A 23,183-nucleotide genomic window follows, 5' to 3' on the forward strand; every position below is an offset into this window, starting at 1 on the left:
TGTTTCCCCATCTATTTTCCATGAAGTGATGGGACCAGATGCCATGATCTTAGTTTTCTGAGTGTTGAGTTTTCAGCCTGCTTTTTCACTCTCCTCTTTCACTTTCATCAAAAGGCTCTTCAGCTCCTCTTAGCTTTCTGCCATAAGGGTGGTGTCATCTGCATATCTGAGGTTATGGATATTTCTCCCTGCAATCTTGATTCCAGCTTGTGCTTCATCCAGCCCAGAATTTCACATGATGTACTCTGCACAGAAGTTAAATAAGCAGGGTGACAATATACAGCCTTGACGTATTCCTTTTCCTATTTGGAACCAGTCTGTTGTTCCATGTACAGTTCTAACTGTTGCTTCCTGACCTGCCTAGTTTCACAAGAGGCAGGTCAGGTAGTTTGGTATTCACATCTCTTTCAGAATTTTCCACAGCTTTTTGTGATTCACACAGTCAAAGGCTTTGGCAAAGTCAATAAAGCAGAAATAGATGTTTTTCTAGAACTCTCTTGTTTTTTTGATGATCCAGCGGATGTTGGCAATTTGATCTCTGGTTCCTCTGCCTTTTCTAAAACCAACTTGAACATGTGGTAGTTCACGGTTCATGTATTGTTAAAGCCTGGCTTGGAGAATTTTGAGCATTCTGGTTTAAATACATGCTTATCCTTTCTCAGTATTTTTTCCTTCTGAAAAATGGCTTCTTCTCAGCTCTGTCTCAGGCCAGCCCTCACACACCAGGTCTTGCTTAAGGCTCTTCTTCTCCCAAACCCTCAAATTTCTCCATTTTCAGGATAAAAATAATGACTGGCTCTCAGAAGCGTGGTGGACTAAAACCATGGCTCTTTAAACTCTTAGGATCCTGTCTCATTTGCATTTTAAAGAATAAACCTCTGGTACCTGCCTGAACCCTAGTCATCATCTTTAGGAGAAGAGGGATTTTTAAACAAGTTCTAGAAGCAGTTACCTGAAATAGGAACTCTGTGGCTGTTCTGTTTATCAGAATTCTAATATCTCGATGTTTCTTCCTGGGAAAACCTAGATTCTAATCTCACATTGGAAACACTGGAAACTCTGTCTACACTCTGCTGGAGTACCTGTTACACGTGTTAAAGATCTATCTGCTGTGCTGTGCCTAGTGTCTCCATCGTGTCCAACTCTTTGCAACCCCATGGACTGTAGCCCACCAGGCTCCTCTGTCCATGGGAATTCTCCAGGCAAGAATACTGGAGTGGGTTGCCATGCCCTCCTCCAGGGGATCTTCCTAACCCAGGGACTGAACCCAGGTCTCCCACATTGCAGGCAGATTCTTTACCATCTGAGTTACCAGGGAAACCCAAGAATACTGGAGTGAGTAGCCTACCCCTTCTCCAAGGGAACTTCCTGACCCAGGAATTGAACCCAGGTCTCCCACATTGTAGGCGAATTCTTTACCAGCCGAGCTACCAGGGAAGTCCATTAAAGATCACTAATTCACACCTATTTCTTATAGTCTCGGCCTGGGAGCAGCCTACCAGAGAAGGTTCCCTGCAGGACTGTGTGGACATTAAGATGATGCTCTGAGGTATTGAATCCTGACTCTGTGACCATAAGCAAGTTAATTTCACAACAGTTAATCCATCTGGGGATAGTCATAGTACCTGTCTTATGCGTTTGTTTATTAGTTAATACATGTATGCACTTAGATGGTGCCTGGCACGCTGAAAATGTCCAAGAAATACTAGGATAGTCAGCCCAGCCTGTCCTTCAAGTAGGACTTGGCAGCTCCCAGATCCCCCCTCTCTCCTCTGTTGACCTCCTCCTCTGGGCCCAGTGCTGGTGTCATTGCCCCCACCATCACTTCCAGACAGTGGTCTTCTGAGGACAAGAACTGTATCTTCATCATCCTTACAGCCCTCAGCATCTGGCCCCGAGCTTGGCATTTTGTAGGTGTGCAACACCTGTTTGTGGACTTAGCATCTTTTAGAGGAGAGAGAAGAGCAGGCAGTTTTGAGCTGCTCAGCAGAAGCCTCAACGACCTTGATTTTCAGAGAACCTGGGGGTTGGTGTCCCTCTGGCCACACCCCTGTAGCACCTGCAACATCTTCTCGTATGGCGTTGACTTCCTGTCTACATGGAGGAGCCATGCAACATCTGCAAGGAAGGGGATGCTGGGAGCAGCAAGGGAGGGAATGGGGTCAAAGGAGTGGCTGATCTCAATCAGCAAGGCAGCCAGTTTCATTGCTTCGTGTTTCGTGACCTTTTCAAGATGTCATTTTCCAAGTCTTTCCCAGCAAGAGCACCCTGCCTCCCCGAAAATTCCCTTTGCATTGTTGTACCACCCCGGAGTGTGTTGACTGCAGAGTTTTGTTTACAAATACTATGGTAACCCCAGGAGCTCTGGCAAGTCTGAAATAGCTTGCCAGCAAATAAAGCACAAAGCTGGAACCATCAAAGCCCTCTGGGCTCCCAGCCTCACTGATAGCGTTTTAAAGACATCTGTTTTATGTTCCTGAACAAGCGTTACGCCATGATTTCCAGGGCCTTTCTCTCCTCCAGAGGACTCATATCTTGGTCCTAAGGAACGTTTTTAAATCCATTCTTCCTGCCAGTAACTGCATTACTGTTTAATTCCAGAGCCTCACAGAGGGGATTCTCAACTTCCTTTTTGATGCTCCAATTTTAATGAGACAGTACATCCAATGTGATTTTTCACTCCATTTCTATCTCTTTCCCTTTACCTGATTAGTTTCGTTGCAGATTCTGACATAAGGATTCAAGTACAAGGCATTTTAGGAGCAGGTGGCCCCAGGAAACACTGGAAGGACAGGAAAGAGAAGGCAGTGAATGAACAGTGCATAATGGAGCAGTGAATCATTCAAGTATAGACCCATTTAGGAACAGAGTCAGAACATATGCCTGTGTGTGTGTGTGTGTCTGTGTGTGTGTGTGTGTGTGTGTGTGTGTGTGTGTGCTCAATCATGTCCAACTCTTTGTGATCCCATGTAGCTCACCAGGCCCCTCTACCCATGAAATTCTCCAGGCAAAAATACTGGAATGGATTGCCATTTCCCATCCAGGGGATCTTCCTGACCCAGGGGCAGAACCCACGTCTCTTGTGTCTCCTGCATTGGCAGGCAGATTCTTTACCACTAGAGCTCCCTGGGAATTCCCTCAACATGTGCCTAGAAATTACCAAATCCAAGGGGTGAGGGAGCTGAAGGATTTATACTCCAACTGAGTGGTGGAGATGGGACCTATCCCCAGGCACTGCTCACCTGCTGAAAGAAAGTCCTAGGGAGTAACAAATCTGATACTACAATGTTAAGGCCAGAGGGGCACCGAGACAATCCCAAGATAACCCCCATTGGCCCTATGCCCAAGTTGAGGGATTATGCCCTTTGTACTTGTGTATTTGGGGTTTTCCTCTCTAAGGCAGAATGGCCATTGATGATATGCACATGAGATTTGTCCTTGGCAGCAGTTCCTGCCCCACGTGGGTCACAGCACCCACATGGGACTAGAATGATGACTAGGTCTTGCAAGTTCCCCACACCATATATTTCTATCTTTTGTTTCAAAGTTCTCTAAATAGTTGGGTATGGCTATCTGGCCTTGTAATGTCTTTGCTTCTCTAGATAGAATATCCCCTAAATATAGAGGATATATATAAATATTTAAATATATTTTACATATAGTACTGTAACACCACCTGGTGTTTGTGCATTACTCCACTTCCTCAGGAGTCACAGAACATGGGCCTACCAGAGCCACTCACTTCGAGTTCTCCCATGTCTCCCTCATCCTTCCATCTCTGCCATTTTCTAGAAGTTGGGATCTTGTTGGAATAAAGAAGCATAGGCCAAATTGCTGCAGCCTAGATAAACATATACTAGCTTACTGTCAAAAACTATGAAGGAGCTGATATTTTACCCTTGTAAAAAAGAAAATGTCCTGTCAAAGTTTCATGGATGTTGGCAGAAGACACAAGCTTCCTGGGTCAGAGATAAAGGATGTAATATTCATGGCACAACAAGCAGCAAAAGCATCAGACTATTTGTATCAGTTCCCCAAGCCCAAATTCCCAAATGGCAATGAGGAGAGGGCCAAGTGACACCTGCACATGGGATGGTTGTTTCACAGGAAAGTTTAGGGAACCTGAATCTTTTATAACAGCCAACAAGCAAACCTGCCGAAACTTGACTCCAGCGGAAGACATCTTATACACATCAACCCATAGGCAAAGCAGTCTTCTGTTCTAGAAGGAGATTTTATCTCTTTCTTCCAAGCTGTTTGGTATACAGACATTTGAGAAGATAACTAAAACCAAAGATCAGTTAGTATCTTTGCTCATAAGACATGCAGAAACATGGGAACTAAATAACTCAACATTTACATAATAGATCGATAAGTGTAGGTGGGAATACTAATTTTTGAAAACTGAACTCTAATTTCCAAGTAACCCCTTCTCAGTTCGGCGATACTTCATTTGCATTTTGGGAAACGACATCTCCTATTTTTGCTTACAGGTTCTAGCCACCACCTTCTATCAAGTCCCTTAACAAGGAAATACACAACACTTAAAATATAATAGAGGAGTTTCTACTTAAACAAATACTGAGTTTAAAACAAAAATTAAGTGAAAGATTGTAAAGCTTTCACTGTGAGCTAAGATGAAGTGACATGGACCAAAATTACCTTCCCACTTGAAACAGCTGAAAACCCCACACAAAATAGATGAAACACAGTTCCCTGGTGGCCCAATGGTTTCGACTTGGTGCTTTCACTGCTGCGGTCTGGGTTCACTTCCTGGTCAGGAAACTAAGATCCCATAAGACTAGCAGAACAGCTGGGGCAGCAGGGGGAGGGGGAAACCATACCTGAAAGAATATTTTTCAGGACATTGAACAAAGACAATGAACACTAAACAATGAGAAGCGAAGTGAGTGCTACAATTTTTATGGCTTATTGCCTAGAGAAAGTTTCCAGAATGCGGAGCAGAAATGAACATTTTAGGTGGAACTAGCATTGTCCTTGAGTGAAGAGATGGAGCCGAGAGTCTAAGGAGACCAAAGTGACCGGAGTTTACAGGGGAGAGTACTGGGAAGAATAAGTAGTCATAGAAAGTTCTTGAGGTCTGCAGATGGTCCACCGAGTCTGTAGTGAGTTCTGAGCAATATCCGTGTGTGGGGAAATGACTCAAGACAGCTGGGAAATACTCAATGAGATCAGAGGAAACAGTACCCAAAGAAGAGACAACCCCCGCTCCCCAAAAAACAGTTCCTGGTTCCATAAACCAGAGGAGAAAACCTCATAATTCATGATTTTCAGTTTGCATATAGTCAAGAGTTTTACCTTGGTAATGGGGGGAAATCAGCCCTAGGATAAAAGCTGTTCTAGTCCTGCCTAACAAAACTTAAAGCAAGACCCAAAAGGATTCATACTGTTATATGAGTACACTTAGTGACATCATATTAGAAACTCTTTGAAATGACAGTATAATAGAAAAAACCCTGAAAAAAAGATGAGCAGAGTATCAGTGAGATGTAGGAAAATCTCAGGTGGCCTGATACATGTGTAATTAGAGTTCCTGAGGCAGGAAGAAGAAATAATACTGATTAAAAATAATAAAAATAATGGTCAGAAATTTAATAAAAACTGTAAACTCACAGACCCAAGAAATTCAACAAAATCCAGGAATAAGAAACATGAAGAAAACTATCTAAAGCACATTGTAGTGAGATTGCATAAAAACAATGATTAAGAGAAAAATCTTGAAAGCATGTAGGAAGGTCATTTTCTGGCCTTCATGGTCTATTTTTAAGGCCGTGTGTGTGTGTGTATGTGTGTGTGTGTGTGCGCGCGCTCAGTCACGTACAACTCTTTGCAACCCCATAGACTGTAGCCTGCCAAGCTCCTCTGTCCATGGGATTCTCCAGGCAAGAATACTGGAGCGGGTTGCCATTTCCTTTTCCAAGGGATCTTCCCAAACCAGTAATTGAACCCACATCTCCTGCATCTATTGCATTGGCAGATGGATTCTTTACCACTAAGCCACCTGGGAAGCCCGTTTTTAAGGATACTCTGGGCAAAAGAACAAAGATAAGAATTATAGCAAACTTCTAGAGAAAAGAATGTAAGTCAAAAGAATCTACAATCACATATGCAAGGCACTGAAATAGAATTCAATACCCATTTTTACATTTTTAAAAAATGTAAAATAAAATTTTTTTCAGAAATGTAAAAGCTGAAAGAGTACATTACCAACAGACATTCACTAAAAGAAATAGCAAATGAAGTGATTCAGGCAGACAAAAATTTACACCTGACAGAGATCTCAATGTACATGTGAAAATAAGGAATACCAGAAAGTGTAACTAACATAAATATTTTCTCTTATTATTTAAATCTCTTTGAATAACAACCGAGTTCAAAGAAAAAATATGTTGTAAAGTTTCTAATGTACATAAAAGTAAAAAAATTAAAGAACAATGATAGCAAAGGTCAGAAGGAAGGAATGAAAGTATTCTAACACTGCATATGAAGTGGCATAATATCACATGAAGGTATATTGTGATAAATTAAAGATGCTTGCTATAAGCCATAAAGCAATGACTACAGAATACAACAGTTATAACTAATTGCCTAACACTAGGGATAAAATGAAATGATAGAAAGATACTTAATCCAAAAAGAGGGCATGTTATGGCTTGCTTTGGTCTGAATGTATTTCCTCAAAATTCCTACGTTGAAATCGCAATGCTGGGAGGTGGGGCCTTTAGGAGGTGATTAGGTCATGAGGGCAGAGCCTTCATGAATGGGATTAGTGTCCTTACAAAGGAAATGTCAGAGATATCTCCACCCTCTTCTACTACGTGAGGACACAAGTCTGCAACTAGGAAGAGGGCCATGACTTAACACTCTAATTTCAGATTTCCAGCCTCTAGAACTGAGAGAAACAAATTTCTGTTGTTTATAAGCTACTCAATTTATGGTATTTTTTGTAGAAGCCCAATGGACTAAGGGCAAAAGAAGAAAAGGAGAACAAAGAATAAATGAGACAAATAATAAACACAAAGCAATAAGGAGATATATACACTCAACTGTATCCATAGTCACATTAACTGTTAGTCATTCAGTCGTACCCAACTCTGTGACCCCATGGACTGCAGCATACTGCAGAATACTGGAGTGGTTTGCATTTCCTTCTCCAGATAGTCACATTGAAGGTACAATAAATCTACTTTAAATATAAGAAACAGTAGGCTAAAAGTAAAAGAATGGTATGATATGGTAGTCTGAATAATGGCCCCCCACAGATATCTGTGGCCTTCCTAGGTGGCACCAGTGATAAAGAACCCACCTGCAGGAGACATAAGAGATGCCAGTTTGAGCCCTGATCTGGAGGAGGGCATGGCCACCCACTCCAGTGTTCTTACTTGGAGAATCCCATGGACAGAGGAGCCTGGCAGGCTACAGTCCATGGGGTCGCAAGAGTCAGACATGACTGAATTGACCTAGCACCCATGGATATCTATATTCTAATCCCTGAAAACTAGGAATATGTTACTTTACATGGCAGAAGAGATCTTACAGATGTGATTAAGCTAAGGATCTTGGGAAGGGGATTATCCAGGTTGGTCCAATGTAATCACAATAAATTTAACAACTTACATTAAATGGCCAATTTTTTTGAAAGACACAAACTAATAAAGTTTACTCAACAAATTAGAGAAAGGCAAGAGGGTCTGAGTCAGAGAAAGCCATGTATCAATGGAAGCAGTAATAATCAAGGGGATGTAATGACATTATGCTCTTGACTTTAAAGATGGAGGAAGGAGCCATGAGCTAGAAAAGTTAGAAAAGGCAACCAAAAGGATTTTCCCCTAGAGCCCTGATAACACCTTGACTTTAGCCCACTGAGACTGCTGACCTCCAGAACTTTAAGGTAAATTTGTAGTTTTAAGCCACTAAGTTTGTGGTAACTTGTCACAGCAACAATAGGAATCTAATCAAAATAAAGCTAATGTGGCAATTTTAATATCAGACAGTAGTTTCAGGGTAAAGACTATGGACAGGGATAGGGAAACTCATTGGTGGTGATTTAGTCACTAAGTCATGCCCGACTCCTTGCAACCCCACAGACTGTAGCCTGCCGGTCACCTCTATCCATGGGAATTGTCCTGGCAAGAATACTGGATTGGTAGTCTTTTCCTTCTCCAGGGGAATCTTCCTGACCCAGGGATTGAACCCAGGTCTCCTGCATTATAGGCAGATTCTTTACCATTGTGCAACCTGGGAAACACAGAGAAGCTCATTACATAATAATAAATCAGTTATTCCAGAGGATATGATTCCAAAAATGTGTGTACCTAACAACAGAGCTTCAAAAATACATGAAATTAAAACTGATAGAACTTCAGCAAAAATTCATCAAATCTGTAACTGTATCTGCAGATTTCAATATTTTCCTCCTAATAATTAATAGAAAAAGTTGAAAGAATATCAGTTAAAAGATAGACATCTTGAACAACACTTATCTATCAACTTGACCTAATTAATATTTCTAGAACACTCTACACAACAAGAGAATATACATTATTTTCAGGTACATGCAGAACATAGACCGTATTTTGAGCAAAAAAACAAATCTCAGTCAATTTAAGAGGGTTCGTATCATACATTACAGGCTTCCCTGATAGCTCAGTTGGTAAAGAGTCCGCCTGCAATGCAGGAGATTCCGGTTTGATTCCTGGGTCAGGAAGATCTGCTGGGTTGGACTGACCTGGGTTCAACCCCTGGATTGGGGAGATGCCCCGGAGAAGGGAAAGGCTACCCACTCCAGTATTCTGGCCTGGAGAATTCCGTGGACTGTATAGTCCATGGGGTCCCAAAGATTCAGACACGACTAAGTGACTTTCACTTTCACTATCACACATAACATTTCTCTGACCACAATAAAACAAATTAGAAATCAGTAACAGCAAGATAACTGTAAAATCCCCAAATATTTGGAAGCTATTAATAAGTAATACACATTTTTGACAGCTTTAGTTAGGTATAATTGACAATAATCGTATATATTTAAGATATATATGTAATACACTTCTAAATAACCAGTGATTTCAAAAAGAAATCACTGGTGGTCCAGTGGCTAAGACTCTGCACTCCTAATGCAGGGGGCCCAGGTTCAATCCCTGGTAGGGTAACTAGATCCCGTAACTAGATGCTGCAACTGAAGATCCCACATTCCACAAATAAGACCTGGAGCAGCCAAATAAAATATTTAAAAAAAAAAAAAGAAATCAAGGAAAGATTAGAAGATGTTTTTCAAATGAAAAAAAAAAAGAAAACATAACCTCAAAATGTGTGGGATACAGGTAAGTTACTTAGAGATAAATGTATAGCAGTAACTACACCTATTAGGAAGAAGAAAGTTCTCAAATCTGTGACTTCAGCTTCCACCTTAAGAAACTTAAAGAAAAGCAAATTGAACCAGGGAATTAAAGTAAGGCAGAAGGAAGGATATAAAAAAATATTAGAGCAAAAATTAATGAACAAAATGAAAAACAATAGAGAAATCTATGAAACCAAAAGTTGCTTGCCTGGGGTCAATAAAATTGAAGAATGTATAGGCAGAATAATCAAAGGGAAAAGAGACAGAAAAAACAAAAATTAGTAATATTAGGTGACTGTTCTACAAACATTAAAAGAATAGAAAGGAAATATTAGGGCTTCCTTGTGGCTCAGACAGTAAAGATTCTGGCACAACTTTATGCCAATAAATTTAACAATTTAGATAAAATGAACCAATTCTTTAAAATATACAGACTAATAAAGTTCACTGCATATAGATAAGTCTCAAAATAATTGTGCTGAGTGAAAGAAGCCAGATTCCCCAAAAAAGTATATTTGTATGATTCATATAAATTTCTAAAAGATGAAGACCAATCTAATATGAGAGAAAGCAGGTCTGTGATTGTCAGGAGAGTGGGCTGAGGATTGAGCAGGAAGAGGGGAGAAGGATAAACTACAAAGGGGCAAGAAGAAACTCTTAGAGGTGATGTGTATACCCTTTGTCTTGATTGTGGTGATGATTCCATGGGCATACACATAAGCCTAACCTTTTAAGTTTGTGCAGTTTTTGTCAACCGATAGGTAATCCAATTATCAATTAAACTATCTTTCTATTTGAAGGGCTGTTCTATAAAATCTCAACTCAATCTACCTGTTTTTAAAGTTTGAATCTGAAAAGCAATCTAGCTACGTTAAAACACACTTATTCTGAAGAGAAAACGGGGAGGGAAACTGGGATGGAGAGAGAGGAGTGCCTGGGCAGAGACTTGCTGAAGCTCCAGAGTGCTACCAACACAAAAAAAACTGCTTCATTTGCCCACCCTCTCCCCGGGCAGTACACAGGGTACAAAGTGAGTGAAATCCGTTTTCTTTACTCCTGGCCTGACATAGCTATTCCCTGGCCTGAAGCAGGAGAGCGTGTTCCAGCTAGCTTGCTAGTTACTCCATCCTAGCCAGGCCACACGCTCAGTGAGCTCCATTCCAAGTCCCTGTGTCCTGGCTAAGGCTCCAAGGCCATTGCTTGGGACCTGGCTATAGGCAGGCCACAAATTTGCGTTTTTGTAGCTGGGGGACTTTACGGAGGGGATCAGTCCGGGTTGTCTGGAACACACAGTGAAGTTTTTGTTTGATCTATTAAGGCGATTGAGATGTTGTAACTCATTTGCAACTGATTTGATTTTACTCCAAAAGTATTTCCCTCCAGCCTAGACTTGGCTTGGGTGTCCTGGAAATCAGCAGAACTGTATGTGGGTAAAAAGTAATGAGGTCCAATGGGTGACAAGAAAGGAACTCAAGGTCTCCCTGCATAGGAATATTTTAATTACTGTAGAAGTCATGCCGGCCTCCATCCGCTGGTCTGCCAGTGGCATTTCCTCCCACTGGGGTGGGGAACAGAGCTGCTGGGAATGCTGCTGGGCTCTGAAATGCCACCACAGTTGCCATTGGCAATCCTTTCTTGTGCAATGCCCTTTCTCAGGAAGATGAATACAAGCTGTACATACCAAGTGTCAGTCAAACTCTCAGCAACCACTGGTCTCATTAAGAGGAAACTGAAAGGACCCATGGAAAAAATGAATGTCACTGAATCTGGAGCTCAGGGGAGAAGGAAGCAAGGGAAAGAAACTTCCTGCAATGTGGGGGTCACTTCCAAGCAGAAAACCTGAAGCCCAGTAGAAAACAATTCTCCTTGCTCCTAAGGGCAAATGCCATTTTAAATTCCATCTCCTGGTCAACCTATTTTATCGGTAAGACTCCTCATTTGGGAGCTGCAGGCAAAAGTCTAGCCCAGGGTAAAGATCTCCAGTGCTGAACAGGGCAGCACTTGTTACACTTAGAAGATGCATCTGTGAAAAGGATGGTGTGCCCGGGTTTTTCTAACCTAGATCTGCCTTGTAGGAGAGAGAAAATTGTTTTCCCTTACCCTCTCAGTTCTTAGCTGAGACCCCTGTAATAAAAGATTAACAAGAGAAAACAAACAGGTTTATGGACATGTACACTGAAGTATTCACAGGAGATACCCAGGGGAAATGAGTAACTCAAAGAGGTGGCTTTTGAATTCAGGATTAAATGCATCTTAATAGGAAAAGGGGAGAGGGAGGTAGGCTTCTCAGGGAGAAAAGATGAATGGCCCTTAGAAGAATAGATGGGACGTAAGATTGTGTGTCTTGATGTGGTGTCAACTTCCAATTTTGTCTCATGTGATAAAAGTCAATCTTCCACAGTTGATGAGACTCCTGGGGGAGGGGGCTGGCAGTAATTGAATTCCTTCCAGAGGATCTATCTTGTGGCAGATAAGGGGAGACTGGGGAAAACCTCTTCCTGCATTTACTGTTTTCCAAAGTCTACAGCTCAAAATAATCAGTATACCAAAGTGGCATATTTGGGGGTGGTATGTCCTGAATTCCCACATTCACATTGTGGGGTGTCAAGTTCTGCTGCTCTTGGACTTTGAATGCATTATGAAACCTCATGCAAGTCTCTTTACCTCACTGAGACTCTGTTTCTCCATCTGCAAAACAAAAAGATTGCACTCTAATTTTCAAGCTTTAAAGTTCCATAATCAGAGATTTAATAAAATCCACTCTGGTTGCTCTCTGGAACTCTGAGCTCTTAGGAAATCAGTCAGAAACTAGCAGAAAATAAAAGTTTTTTGCTAAGGAGAGCCATTCAACTTCAATTTGTTTTTGCTGCATTTTACCTTTTGTGTAATAGACTTGGCACATACTGACAAATGAAACAATTGATCTGAATGACAAGGAGCCAAAATTGTAAGGGCAGAAATGATTTAATAAGAAAAACTTCTCTTGGCCTTGCGCTCAAATAACTCCTTTCTGGAGAGTGATCAGGCCACCTCTGAGTTTTCGAACTCTTACTAAGAAGAAAGAAATTCCTGCTTTGAATGCTCCTTGCAGCACTTGGAACTTGGTCCTACAGAAGTTATCCTAACATTTATTGTTATTACTTTGATTTATCTGGTCTTAATTCCTTGTACTAACAAGCCAGATATATAGCCAACCATCACTTACCAGCATCATGGAGGTTCTATCAGTCAGTGTTCTTGTTGCACACCATAGAAGCCACTCTAGCTTGTTTGAGCTGAAAAAGGGAAGTCTTTCTTTACCAATATCACTGTGGGAGGGGTTTTTCACCTATGACCTTTTGATCAGGGACAGTTTCTAAATCATACCACTAGACATCTGCTGCTGCTACCTGGGTAAACCAGGTCAGAGGAATATCAGCTAACCTTTTCTTTAATTTATTGTCTCCATTTTTATTAAGATATCATTGACATTTAACATGAATTTCAAGTGCATATGTGCTCAGCTGTGTCTGATGGAGCCCGCCAGGACACAGGGTCTGTGACCTCATGGACTGTAGGCCACCAGGCTTCTCTGTTCATGGAATTTTCTAGGCAAGAGTACCAGAGGATCTTTTCAACCCTGGGATTGAACCCACATCTCTTAGTCTCCTGCATTAGCAGGCAGGTTCTTTACCACTAGCACCACCTGGGCAGCCCAAGATCTACTCTTAGTCATATTCAAATAACAATATAATATTAACTAAAATCATCATGCTGTATCTTATTTCCTCAGAACTAATTAATTTTATAACTGAAAATTTGTATCTTTTGACCACCTTCACCCAAGTACTTATTGAAAACAGAGGACAGTGTCCTGCAGGCCAACATGACCTCAACTCTTAGGAATCTGTCTAGGGAGGCAGGAAGCTAGTCTAGGGTAAGTAGGGCAGATCTCGTGGGGTAGAAGTATAAAACAGTGTCCCAGGCTTGGAACACTTTGTGGTAGTTTAGTCGCTAAGTTGTGTCTGACTCTTGCGACCCCATGAACTGTAGCCCACCAGGCTCCTCTGTCCATGGGATTTTCCAGGCAAGAAAACTGGAGTGGTTTGCCATTTCCTTCTCCAGGCTTCTCTGATAGCTCAGTTGGTAAAGAATTTGCCTACTGTGCAGGAGACCCGGGTTTGACCCTTGGGTCAGGAAGGAACACTTTGTGGAAAATATCAAATCCATAGGGAGCCAACAGTGAGATAAAAGATCAGCAACTGAGCTACAACAATTCTAAGGAAACTATAGAAGACATATTTGAGACAAATATAAAGAGCTAAGAAAATATGCACCATGCTATGTAAATGGAGAAACAAGATGCCAGCACAGATGATTTTTGCCACTTACTAGTGGCCAAGCTAGTGGCCACTAGTATTGCTTTCTTCTTTTCTGAAGGTTATTATTTCTTAGAAAAATCTCAGACACAATCATCAAAAAGAAGAGGGAGAATGGAGCTATTTAGAAGCAGAGCTTTTGTATGGTATTGAGGCTAAGTTGGTATCAGTTCAAAGTAGACTGTTATAAATTTAGGATATTAAAGGTAATCATATGCTAATCATAAAAAAAGATATACAAAAAGAAATTAGAAAGGGATCAAAGCAATTTGCTACAAAAAAATCAACTAAATGCAAAAGCAGGCAGCATTGGAGGAAATGAAGGACAAAAAATGTGTAAAACACAGAGAAAATAAACAATAAAATAGATGAAGTAAATCCTTCCTTGTCAATAATTGCATTAAATGTAAATGGATTGAACTTTCTTTTTTTTTTTGGATTGAACTTTCTAATCAAAAGGCACTTTTGATTGGAGGATTGGACAGAATAACATGGAAACTATATGTTGTCTACAAGAGACTCAATTTCAATTCAAAGCACAAGTTTGAAAATGAAAGGATAAAAACAGATACTTCTAGCAAACAGTACCCAAAAGAGAGCTAGGGTGCTACTCTAACATCAGACAAAGCAACCTTTAAGTCAAAACATTACAAAAACAAAGACAGACATTTTATACTGATAAAAGAGTCAATCCATCAATAAGTTATAATAAAGGAATTTCCTGATCTATTGTGCAAACACGGTCCCATCACTTCATGTCAAATAGATGGGAAATGATGGAAACAGTGATAGACTTTATTTTCTTGGGCTCCAAAATCATTACAGATGGTTACTGCATCCATGAAATTAAAAGATGCTTGCTTCTTGGAAGAAAACCTATGACCAACCTAAACAGCATATTAAAAAACAGAGACATTACTTTGCCTACAAAGGTCTGTCTAGTCAAACCTATGGTTTTTCCAGTAGTCCTGTATATGGATGTGAGAGCTGGACCTTCAAGAAAGCTGAGCACCTAAGAATTGATGCTTTTGAACTGTGGTATTGGAGAAGACTCTTGAGAGTCCCTTGGATTGAAAGGAGATCCAACCAGTCCATCCTAAAGGAAATCAGTCCTGAATATTCATTGGAAGGACTGATGCTGAAGTTGAAACTTCAATAATTTGGCCACCTCATGCGAACTTACTCATTGGAAAAGACCCTGATTTTGGGAAAGACTGAAGTCAGGAGGATAAGAGGATGGCAGAGGATGAGATGGTTGGATGGCATCACTGACTCAATGGACATGAGTTTGAACAAGCTCCAGAAGCTGGTGATGGACACAGATGCCTGGCGTGCTGCAGTTCATGGGATCACAAAGAGTCGGACATAACTGAACAACTGAACTGACTGAATGATTGTGCAAACTAAGGCTGAGGTCAGAGACCAGCTGATCTCTAATGGTTGAGTTATGTCCGCTTATCCAGAATATTCTCTGTGGTTGATACGCTCTGATGAGTATTTAGTCACTGACTCTCAATTCCTATCAGTTAGCAATTTGCCCCAGGAGCATAATTCCGCTCATACTCCTGCGGTGTGTTTACACACAGTCAAGCAAACTCCCATAATACCAAATAAGGGTTTCAGGCAGTAAAGAGGAGAAATGCAGGAGCTTGAGGAGTTGTCAGCATGGCAGGAACTGTCTGCAGCTGCAGGTATACTCAAGCAAGTGAAGGTAATAGCAGATGGGGTATTAAAAGCATCTGATATAAATGAGAAATATGTCAAGGCTCATACTGTATTTTGGAAAATAAAATTTGGATAAAATCTTCCCAAGCATAAATAAGAGTAAAAGAAATTAAATAGAAAATACATATAGTTCTGAGGGAAAAATATAAATATAGCATGCAAAAAATAAGTGAAGAACTCAGGGTGGAATAGGGCTCAAGAAATAGAATATTCTCTTAAAATGCATACTATAGAAGAACTTTAATATGAATATTACTTCAATATGATAAAAGTGGAAAGGGAAGGTGATATAACAACATTGCAATGGAAAAAGAGATAATGAAAACAGAATAAAGAACATGTCAGAAAACTCTCACCATTTATACCAATATGTAATCTAAGTCTAGACGGGATAAAATAGATATGGCTGAATTTTAAATCAATGATATGGAGGGACATCTTGAAATAAAGAGTGAATACCTAAGAAAAAGAAATGAAATGAATGAGGCCAATATATTACAATAGACACAGGGGACAAAGACAGTTCAACCTAAATAGAAGTATTTTCTTAAGGGAAAAAGAATGATATTCAATGATTTTTAATCATATAAAATTCCCCTGCAATTATGAAAGATCAGGGTCTGTACATGTGAAAGAGCATAGTACATACAGGTAAGATTGATACAATATAACATAGTGACTTAGTTTGGTTAAACCACTAAACTTCAAGAATAAAGGTATTTATATGTGTAGTATGTGTGTGTGTGCTCAGTTGCTCAGTTATGTTTGACTGTAGGAACCCATGGACTGTAGCCCATCATGCCCTCTATTCATGGGATTTTTCAGGGAAGAATACCCAAGTGGGTTGCCATTTCCTCCTCCAAGGAGTCTTCCTAACCCAGAGATCCAATCCCCATTTCCTGCGTCTCCTGAATTGGTAGGCAGGCTCTTTACCACTGTGCCATTTCAGAAGCCCCAGTGTGTACTGTATTTTATCACAAAATTTGTAAGTTAAAAAAAAAAAAATAATGGAAGACTTCTAGACAAGGGACCAAAAAAAAGTCATAAATAAGGGCAAAAATTCAAGATGATCTCAGACTTGTCCACAGAAAATTTAATTCCAGAAGACATTGGAATAATATGTACCAAGTTGTGAAGAAATGAAAATGTCCAAAGGTAATACTCAAACAACTTGTTAACTATAAAAACCAAAGAAGGTAGAAAAAGCCACAGGTAGAAAATCACAAATATGAAAAATTGTAGGCTCCCTTAAGGCGCATTTTCAAAGAAACTATTTGATGGTGAAATCTAATCATACAAGCAAGGAATCAAAACAAAGATTTAGAGAATTTGAAATGGTATGATCAATATATGCATGAGACAAGTGCTCAGGGCTGATGCACTGGGAAGACCCAGAAATATGGGATGTGGAGGTAGGTGGGAGGGGGGTTCAGGATGGGGAACACACGTAAATCCCTGGCTGATTCATGTCAATGTATGGCAAAAACCACTACAATATTGTAAAGTAATTAGCCTCCAACTAATAAAAATAAATGAAAAAAAAAGAATTAATGATGAGCCCCAAATCTATTTTAAGTAGCTCTAAGCAACCAGATAAATATATTTTGTTTCAGAGTAAAATAGAAATACTGACTGAACAATTAAACAAAAATCAGCAAGTATATAATGAACTGAAAACAATACAAAGCCACTTGACCTAATACCTATAGAACACTATACCCAACAATTGCTGAATACATATGTTCTTTTCAGTGGATGTGGAATGTTTATAAAAAAAAAAAAACATTAGGTCATAACATGAATCTCAGTAAAATGAGCTGTACTAAAATCATACAGAATAATATCTGTGACCATAATAGAAATAACTAGAAGCCAATAAAGGAAGATATCTGAAAAATATCCAAATGTTTGAAATTAACCATATATTTCTAAATGCTTGGGCAAAACAATAAACCACAATAGAAATTAGAAAGTATTTTTAACTGAATGAAAATGAAAAAACAGCATAAGTTTATCCGGTGAAGCTAGAACATCTTGGAAGAAAATGTAGACAATATTAGTTATTTAACAATTAAAGGGAAAAAAGCTTTGAAGTCAATCAGCAAAGCTTTCACTTCAAGCCAAGAACAAGAACAAAGACCCTGATGCTGGGAAATCTTGAAGGCAAAAGGAGAAGGCGGTGGGAGAGGATAAGATGGTTAGATAGCATCACCGACTCAGTGGAAATGAATTTGAGCAAACTCCAGGAGATAGTGGTGGACAGGGAAGCCTGGCATGCTGCATTCCAAGGGGTGGCAGAGAATTGGACCATGCTTAGTGACTAAACAACAACAACAACAAAGAAGAAAATAAAATTAAAGTTATGTTAAAAGCATAAATTAGTGATACTGCAAAGAGAAAAATCAATAAAAACAAAGGTTGCTTCTTTGAAAGAACAAAATTGATAACCCTCTAGCTGGAGACATTACAGTCATTAAAAAGCTAATAAGGAAATATTATAATTTGAGCACCATGATTTGACAAAACAGATGAAATAAAAAATTCCTTGAGATATACAAATTATTGAAGAAAAGTGGTGTTTGAGTGGCATTGGGAAAAAAATCTTGATATGTAAAAATCTATCATGTATTTTATGTTTTCATTTCTTTTATTTATAATATTCACAATTTAAATATCATTTATAATTATCCTGAAATTGCTTGCTACTGTTTTGTTTTCTTTTTATATCTCTCTTTTTTTTTTTCTTTTGGTGATGATTCACAAGTGGGAATCAAGATTGCTGAGAGAAATATCAACAACCTCAGATATGCAGATGATATGCTACTTTAATGGGAGAAAGTGAAGAGAAACTAAAGAGCCTCTTGATGAAGGTGAAGAGGAGAGTGAAAAAGTTGGCTTAAAATCCAGCATTCAAAAAACTAAGATCATGGCATCCAGTCCCATCACTTCATGGCAAATAGTTGGGGGAAAAGTGGAAACAGTGACAGATTTTATTTTCTTGGGCTCCAAATTCACTGCTGATGGTGGCTGCAGCCACGAAATTAAAAGAAAACATTGGAAGGAAAGCTATGACAAACCTAGACAGTGTATTAAAAAGCAGAGATATCACTTTGCCAAAAAAAGTCCGTAGAGTCAAAGCTACGGTTTTTCCAGTAGTCATGTATGGATGTGAGAGTTGGATCATAAAGAAGGTTGAGCACTGAAGAACTGATGGTTTTGAGCTGTGGTGATGGAGAAGACTCTTGAGAGTCCCTTGGACGGCAAGGAGCTCAAACCAGTCAATCCTAAAGGAAGTCAACCCTGAATATTCATTGGAAGGACTGATGCTGAACCTGAAGCTCCAATTCTTTGGCCACCTGCTGCGAAGAGCTGACTCATTAGAAAGGACTCTGATGTTGGGCAAGAGTAAAGGCAAGAGGAGAAAAGACAACGGAGAACAAGACGGTTGGATGGTATCACTGACTCAATGGACAGGAGTTTAAGCAAGCTTCGGGAAATGGTAAAGAACAGGAAAGCCTGGCATGCTGCAGTCCATGGAGCTGCAAAGAGTCAGACATGATTCAGCGACTAAACTCAACAGTCTCAATTTTTAGTTGAGCTTTACAATCTCTTTATACTTTAAGAAAGATAAGTCTACATTCTGTTGATTTATCACATATTTTGTCACTTTTTAAATATATATATTTAAATACATGTATATTTGTAATTAAAATATATTTTCTCACAAAATAGATTGCTTTATTTATTCTTTTAACATGGGTTATGACTTTTGTATTGGTGGATAATTGTTTTACAATATTATGTTGGTTTCTGCCATACCTCAACATGAATCAGCCACAGGCGTGTATATATATATACACACACATATATATATATCCTCTCCCTCTTGAACTTCCTTCCCATCTCTCTCCCCATTCCACCCCTCTAGGTTGTTGCAGAGCACTGGACTGAGTCCCCTGTGTCACACGGCAAATTCCCACTTTAATGGCAGAAAGCAAAGAGAAACTAAAGAGCTTCTTGAAGAAGGTAATGCATTTTACATATGATAATGTATATGTTTCCATGCTATTCTCTCATCTTTCCTCTATGATTTGTGCTTTGGGGCCTTACTTACCTCAAGATTATATATTTTTACTTATATATCTTTCTATATTTAATTAGTGCTCTCTCCTAAAGTTAATGCTTTAATCCTACAGGACTATATTTTATTGTAAGATATGTACTAGTAGTCTTTCTTTTTTTCAAATGCTTAGTCTTTTTTTATCATATATTAAATTCAAATACATATACTTGGGTCCACTTCTATTATGTTTCTGTTTATCTGTTTGTCTATTTCTGGACCAGTTCCATACAATTTTATTTATTATAGTAGTATATCTTAATCTCTGATACAACAGAGACTTTTTATTCCCTTGCTTTTTATCATTTTCTTCAGTTTTCACCTATGTTAATTGTTTCATGCAAACTTTGGAAGCATTTTGTCAAATTCAAACAGAAATCCATTTTGATTGAATAGCTATTGTTATAGCTATTTGGGGGAAATTGACAAATTTACTATATTAAGCCTATCAACTAACATGACCTGTTTTTGTATTTAAGTCTTCCTTTAGTTCCCCCAAAACAGTTTTTAGTTTTCTTCATCTAGGACTCAGACATTTTAAGTTTATTTCTAAGTTTTAGTACTTGGATTTTTTTTAATAGTATGATTTATTTAAAAAAAATAAAATTGATTTACAGGCGGGTTTGATCTCTGGGTCGGGAAGATCCCCCGTGGAAGGGAATGGCAACCCATTCCAGTATTCTTTCCTGGGGAATTCTGTGGACAGGGGAGCATCCAGGCCGTAGTGCATGGGGCTGCGAAGAGTTGGACACAACTTAGCAACTAAGCATGCACACATGTCTGTATCTGTTAATGGCAAATAGATGGGAAACAGTGGAAACAGTGACGGACTTTATTTTGGGGGGCTCCAAAATCACTGCAGATGGTGACTGCAGCCATGAAATTAAAAGACATTTGCTCCTTGGAAGAAAACCTATGACCAAGCTAGATAGCATATTAAAAAGCAGAGATGTTACTTTGCCAACAAAAGTCCATCTAGTCAAAGCCATGATTTTTCCAGTAGTCATGTATAGATGTGAGAGTTGGACTATAAAGAAAGCTGAGCACCGAAGAATTGATGCTTTTGAATTTTGGTGTTGGAGAAGACTCTTGAGAGTCCCTGGGACTGCAAGGAGATCCAACCAGTCAGTCCTAAAGGAAATCAGTCCTGAATATTCATTGAAAGGACTGATGCTGAAGCTGAAGCTCCAATATTTTGGCCACCTGATGTGAAGAGCTGACTCATTAGAAGGCACTCTAATGCTGGGCAAGAGTGAAGGCAGGAGGAGAAGGGGATGATAGAGGACAAGATGGTTGGATGGTATCACTGACTCAATGGACATGAGTTTAAGCAAGCTGAGGGAGATGGTAAAGAACAGGAAAGCCTGGTGTGCTGCAGTCCACTGGGTCACAAAAAGTCAGACACGACTGAGTGACTGAACAACAAATCCCTAATTTATCCTTCTCCTCTTTCTTTCTCCCCTGTGGTAACCACAAGTTTGTTTTCTATAACTGTTATTCTGTTCCTCTTTTGCATATATATTAATTTACATCATTTTTAGATTCCATATACAAGTGATCAGTTCAGTTCAGTTCAGTTGCTCAGTTGTCTCCAACTATTTGTGACACCATGGACTGCAGCACGCCAGGCTTCCCTGTCCATCACCAACTTCTGGAGTTTATTCAGACTCATGTCCATTGAGTCAGAGATACCAACCAACCATCTTGTCCTCTGTCATCCCCTTCTCCTCCTGCCTTCACTCTTGCCCAGCATTAGGGTGCTTTCTAATGAGTCAGCTCTTCATGTCAGGTGGCCAAAGTATTGGAGCTTCAGCTTCAGCACCAGGCTTTCCAATGAATATTCAGGGCTGATTTCCTTTAGGACTGACTGGTTGGATCTCCTTGCAGTCCCAGGGACTCTTAAGAGTCTTCCCCAACACCACAGTTTAAAAGCATCGATTCTTTGGCACTCAGCCTTCTTTATAGTCTAATTCTCACATTCATATATGACTACTGGAAAATCCATAGCTTTGACTAGATGGAACTTTGTAGGCAAAGCAATTTCTCTGCTTTTTAATATGCTGTCTAATTTGGTTATAACTTTCCTTCCAAGGAGTAAGCATCTTTTAATTTCATACATACAAGTGATATCATACAGTATTTACCTTTCTCTGTCTAACTTAAATCACAAAGCATAATATTCTATAGGTCCCATGTTGCTACAAATGGCAGAATTTCATTATTTCATATGGCTGAGTAATACTCTATTGTACACATACCACATCTTTATCCATTTGTCTGCTGATGGGCATTAGTTTGCTTCCATGTCTTCGCTGTTGTAAATAATGCTGCAGTGAACACTGGAGTGCATGTATCTTTCAAGTTAATGGTTTATCATTTACTTTTTATCCCATTTTATTTTCTAACAGAAGTTTCACTTTTACATTTTACCGTCTAGTGAGTCTGCAAATTAAATTGGCTTATGAAGTGAGATAAAGAACTAATTCTTTTTTTTCCCAAAACAATAAGCAGTTTTTCCAGCAGTAGCTTCCATGGAATATTCAGCCATGAAAAGTCAACACAAAATACATGTGTACGGTGGTTGTAATATGTAAGATATGCATTCCAGATGACCATGATTAGAAAAGAATATAGAAAACTTGTATTTCTTTATAATTTTCTCACCAACAATTTAAACTGAGTGTAAAGAGTTCATCTTTCTTTCTTCATTCATTTCACCTTTTCCTTGAAGGAAATGTCATTTCCAATAACTATCTCTTGATATTTTACAGTATAAATTTAGTGTTTAGCATATGTTCCCTTCAAGTATTACGCATCTTACACAGTAGACAACCTGGTGTCTGCCTAGAATTAGCGCAGATGAAGAGACACTCACATGTGCTCTCAAATATTAAATTCTGAATAGGGACATTTTTTAATAAGTCATACAATATCTTTCTCCTTACTTAGAAATATTAATCAGATATTGTTTAATGTGGTATGAACATGAAACAGTGTTCAGAAGAGTCACATCTGGTTGGTCGATATCCATCCCTCCATTGCCTGAATAAAATTCCTCAGCTTCTCTCTGGTTGCATGTTTTTACTCTCATCTCCTATGAAATGTATTCTATTCTTTCACTGTGTGCAAGCATGCTCAGTTGTATCTGACTCTTTGTAACCTTATGGAATATAACCCACCAGGCCCTATCCATGGATTTTCAGTCCATGGGATTTTCCACACAAGAATACTGGGGTAGGTTGCCATTTCATCCTCCAGGGGATCTTCCCGACCCAGGGATCAAACCCATGTCTCCTGTGTCTCCTGCATTGCAAGCAGATTCTTTACCACTTGAGCCACCGGGGAAACCCCTATTCCTTCATTAGGTGTGTCAAAATCAGACTTGTGCTTCTAAGCATCACTTCTTGTCATTGCTTTCATTTCTCTTTCTTTTTCTTTTCTTTTTTGATTGGAGGAAATTTATGCAGATGTGCATAAAGCTCTTTATGGGTTAGAAGTAAGAGAAGATATTCCTTTTGCTCAGAAGGATGGCCCGGGTATGGACATAAAGGAACATCTTGTCTTATGTTTAATGGGATATGATTATTATTACACACATCAAAGAAAAGCAGTGGATTTT

This window comes from Odocoileus virginianus, chromosome 14, assembly GCF_023699985.2.
Source record: "Odocoileus virginianus isolate 20LAN1187 ecotype Illinois chromosome 14, Ovbor_1.2, whole genome shotgun sequence".
Taxonomy (NCBI): Eukaryota; Metazoa; Chordata; class Mammalia; order Artiodactyla; family Cervidae; genus Odocoileus; species Odocoileus virginianus.